The following is a 4,726-nucleotide window of genomic DNA, read 5'->3' as shown; positions in this document are numbered from 1 at the left end:
GGCATTAAAAGGAGTATTTATGAGTGTCTGGTACAGAGTCTAGCACAGTAATTGCACATAATAAGCCTGCAATAATTCAGCGAATAGTTTGAATTCCTAACTATAATTTCAATGTTGAACTGGAGAATTACAGATTCTTTTTTACTAGTATATAGGCATGTTAATTGTAAAACTAATGGGTTTAAAAGGGCTATAGTAGTCTATGCAAATATTATTCCATTCCCAGATCATTGGTACTCATAACTTCTGTCCCTAAAGATCATTTTTGCGCAATGCTTATTATTTGTAAGAAAAAATGAAGAAATCACACTACAAGATACTAAGTGACTGTATGACAACTTTTTTCTCTACTTTTGTAAGGAAAATTTTGATATCCAACATTCATACAAATGTCGTTATGGTAATCCCTTACATATGCCTAAAATCACTTAACACAAGAATATAGTGCATTCATGGGTTATATTCTGTAAATGGGATTAACTGTATAATTCAACCAAGGTCTTCCCTAGAGATAGACTGCTGAAAAATGCATTTACATGGCACTTAAAAAATATAGCCAATGACATTGGCCCCCATGACATGCTCTGCTTCTTGTACACTCAATTCTACCACAATTTTCTCTAGCCTCCTGCTGGGATCCCCATTCCCAAAGGCACAGACTTTTAAGAAAGAAACACAGAGAAACTGGAACTATTCCAACTCCCTTCCATGGAGTGTTACGTGAGTAAGAAAATCTCTATAATTAACACAATGTGAAACATTGCATAGTAAAACTATGTCAGTTTTGGACTGCTCTTGCTGCGCTGTAATCACATGTAACGTGCCAAGGGACTTTAAGTCTACAAAGAGTGAGAAAAGCAACAGGTATTTCAGGAAAGTACACAGCACTGAGCCACTGCAGGGTGTTAATGGTTTTTCTTAACAAAGTCCCTTATTATGATAACTTTTCTTCTTTCACTTAGTCTTCCCCATCTGTAAAATAGCAGTAATTTTTTTGAGACAGGGACTTGCTATGTAGATCAGGCTGGCTTCTAACTCACAGAATTCTGCCTCTCTGTTACACTCAGCTTAAAATAATAACAACTACTGAATGTATTTAATGTTTGCTCTGATGATAAAATACCAATAGTTTGTGTGTTTGACAACAACCAGCCTATATAATCCACATCAGCATTTGGTCAACTATAAACAGTTCACATCTGCCTGACAGTAGCCTACAATCCCAAGATTATAAATCCAAGCAAGTTATAGGAGAAAATGGATCCAAGTACAGCTGATTTGCAAAGCTTTCATCATCTGGATATTATTCTAAAAAAAAAAAGCGACCTTTGAACTATGTCTATGAAGGCTGAATAGAATCATATTTGTGATTCATTAAAAAAAATCCTTTTTATGTAAAACAGATGGGAAGAGAGCTGGTGTAGAGGCAATAGAAATCTAGGCTAGAAATGACGCATTTGTGCTGGCTAGTAAGCACACCCCAAAGGAAAGCAATGGCAATAGTGGTAGACAAGGAATAACTATTTTAAAATAAACTTACCAAATTAAAAAATAAAGTATGATGGAATTATCTTTAAAAATAAGGAACAAATGTACCCCTGGAAAATATAGGACAATAAACATAAAAGATAAAAAGTAGAAGTCATTATGTAATCTTATCATTTGTAGCAAACCCCTATTGTGTACTTAACAGTACAGTAATTTTCCTTTGTGTGAGTACAAAGATTTATGTGACATGTATAAGATCTGTACATATGTTTAAGTTGGAATCTGTTGCACTATATTGGGTGTTTTATGGCCTGAATTTTCTCTGGATATATCTCAAACGAGTTTCCACATCATGAAATATACTTTGGTAACATCCAATGATGTGGCTACTTAATGATCCACAATTGATTTCAGTCCAACTTCCCGTACTGGATATTTATGGTGCCATTTTCCCCTCTTTTTGTCATAATAAACAGCTTTAGGGTATCAGGGAGCTAAATTTTAGAAAGCATGATTGCTTCCTCAGAATACAACACTAGAAGTTGAGAATCGGTTAAAGACTATGTTCAGTTTTAGGATTGCTGACTCATATTGGCAAATCCCTTTCAAAAAAGAACAGACTAAAATTATCAGTCCACTACCAATGTGCCTAACCAAGACAAGATGCATTTAAGACTAATGGCAAAGATAATCAAAGGGACCGGGTGGCTAGAGAGGAAGATGTTTCCTAAGAAAGTAATAAGAAAGGAGAAATCCTGTCAAGAGAAGTAAAGCAGGCCTAATAGGTTTAAACTATGAGAAAGAAAAAGATAACACGAATGTCTAAAAATGAACACATGGTGAAAGTGTGAGCATTTGAATTGTGATATTCAGTAAAAGTAGCACACTCGGTAAACTGCTATATCTGTCAATTTACATTTTATTGATTGATTGATTGATTGATTGATTGATTGTATTTTTGTTTTTTTTTTCAGGACAGTGTTTCTCTGTAGCTTTGGAGCCTGTCCTGGAACTAGTTCTTGTAGGCCAGGCTGGCCTCAAACTCACAGAGATCCACCTGCCTCCGCTTCCCAAATGCTGGGATTAAAGGCATATACCACCACCACCCGGCCAATAAACAAACAAAAAAATGTTAATATCCTGTACTACCAACTTCCATAGCTGCATCCATGTGAATATTTGTTACGTTTCGTCATATAATGACCGACTATTAGATGTCTACTGTCTCAAGTACTCTAAGTATAGAGATGAACGAGATGTGATTCCTGCCCTCAAGGAGCTCACAATCTACTAAGAAAGAAACAACCACTGGCATACTACAGTATGATCTCATCTGGAAATAGAGGTAGCATGGGTCCTACAGAAGTGAAAATACTAACCTTGCCTTGTGTGTGCATTCATGCAAATATGGAGTGTTTATTAGAAAGGCTTCCCAGAGACACTCATGTTTTAATTGAACTTTGAGGGTTCTAGGAACACTCAGTGAGGCAAAAGGGGTGCTTTTGCATAACCCAAATCCACTCTCCTGAACAGTACCAATTCCCCAAACCCACTCTCCTGAACAGTACCAATTCCTCAAACCCACTCTCCTGAACAGTACCAGTTCCCCAAACCCACTCTCCTGAACAGTACCAGTTCCCCTACATTGCCACCTTAATGTAGGCAATAGCAGGCCCTGGCAATGTTATGCTCATCATAAAATACAAAGAACAAGCAAGTGGAAACACTAATAAAATAATATTTACATGTACCCATTACTACTAATCCTAACAAAAAAAATATCTCTCAAGTTTGTTTCCTCCTCTCCCACATCACTACTTATGAGCTCCCTGAAGGAAACACCCTACTGACCAAGCCTCCCTCCAGTGCATCCTTTCCATTGTTATCTTACAAATGGGAAAATCTGCTCATGGTTCTCTTTTCCTAAAAATGTTGACTTTTTTTTTCCTACTGCCTACAACTTTATTTCTTACACCCAAGTGTAAGAGAATATAACCTGGCCATATTTAATATATTCATACTATTACTTAGTATTTGTCTTTAAACCAACTTAAGACTAGTGTATTTTGTATTTTTATTAAATCCTATGTAACCTTAGGTTTGATGGATAATAGTTTTTTTATCAGATACATCCAACTATGCAACTAATGAAACTTGAACTGGAAGTGGAAGCACAATGTAACTACCGCTGGTCCATGCTCGGTATTTCGAGTCAGTGGGCCTGTGGGAACACATTCATATTTCTTAGTATTGCAGTTGATTCTCCAAAAAGCACTCTCAAAATTCTGCAGCATACTTTGCTTGAACCTTCCTTGTCTCAGTCTCAGGACCCTGCTAGGATGAACTGCTCACATTAGAAAAAGCCACGCCCACTCTACCATAAACACATCTCTTACAGACTGATTCCTATATCTCCAATGGCTCCTCTCTACCTTTCTTTGCCTGCCAAATTCATTACCCTTCAAGAATTATTTATCATGCCACCTCCGCACAAAATTCCCAGCTCTCTCTCTCTTTCTCTGGTTAGCCACTCTTTCCTCTATCCTACCACAATGCTGTACCTGTTTCTGTTCTCCCACAATTTTTTACTCTATGGTATCTCAGAATTGTGGTCCCCTGGACCCAGTGAGGGTTCAGGACCTTGTACTTTCTTGCATCTTCTACACTTAATGTGTGCTCAGGTCACAAAGGACATCTAGTATCCTGGCTCCCCTTTGAAAAAGCTGAAATAAAATAAAATGCAAAGAACTGTCTAGAATTCAATGGCTTAGAGGTAGGACATAGCTTTCGTACAGAATCATCTAATTTAGAAAATGATATATTGACTATAATTTTGGCAGACATAATCAACTATGGTTATAACAGCAGTTAAGCAAATTTGGTATTGGCAACTATTTTACAGCAAAAACACTGATATAGAAATGCAAAATGACTCATTTGGGTTTCTTCCAGGATGGCCAATTGTACCTTACAGTAATCTTCCCTTGCCACAACTGGAAAATCAAGAACAAAAATGCACATCAGGACTTGGAAGCCACGGGGGAAAGAGCATGGGTTTTCAAGCCAGAAGTCTGGACACTGAAACTCTACCTCAATTACCTCCAATCTATGGGCTTAAAATCTGCATTTTAGTTTCTTCTTCTAGAGAAAAAAAAATGGAAAAAATTGTACAAACTTTATAAGACACTCAGATAATATAACAAAGGGCTTATGATGAAGCCTGGGATATTATGTGAGC

The sequence above is a fragment of the Microtus ochrogaster genome, unplaced genomic scaffold (assembly GCF_000317375.1).
Source record: "Microtus ochrogaster isolate Prairie Vole_2 unplaced genomic scaffold, MicOch1.0 UNK50, whole genome shotgun sequence".
NCBI classification, from domain to species: domain Eukaryota; kingdom Metazoa; phylum Chordata; class Mammalia; order Rodentia; family Cricetidae; genus Microtus; species Microtus ochrogaster.
Note: the sequence above shows the minus strand (reverse complement) of the source record.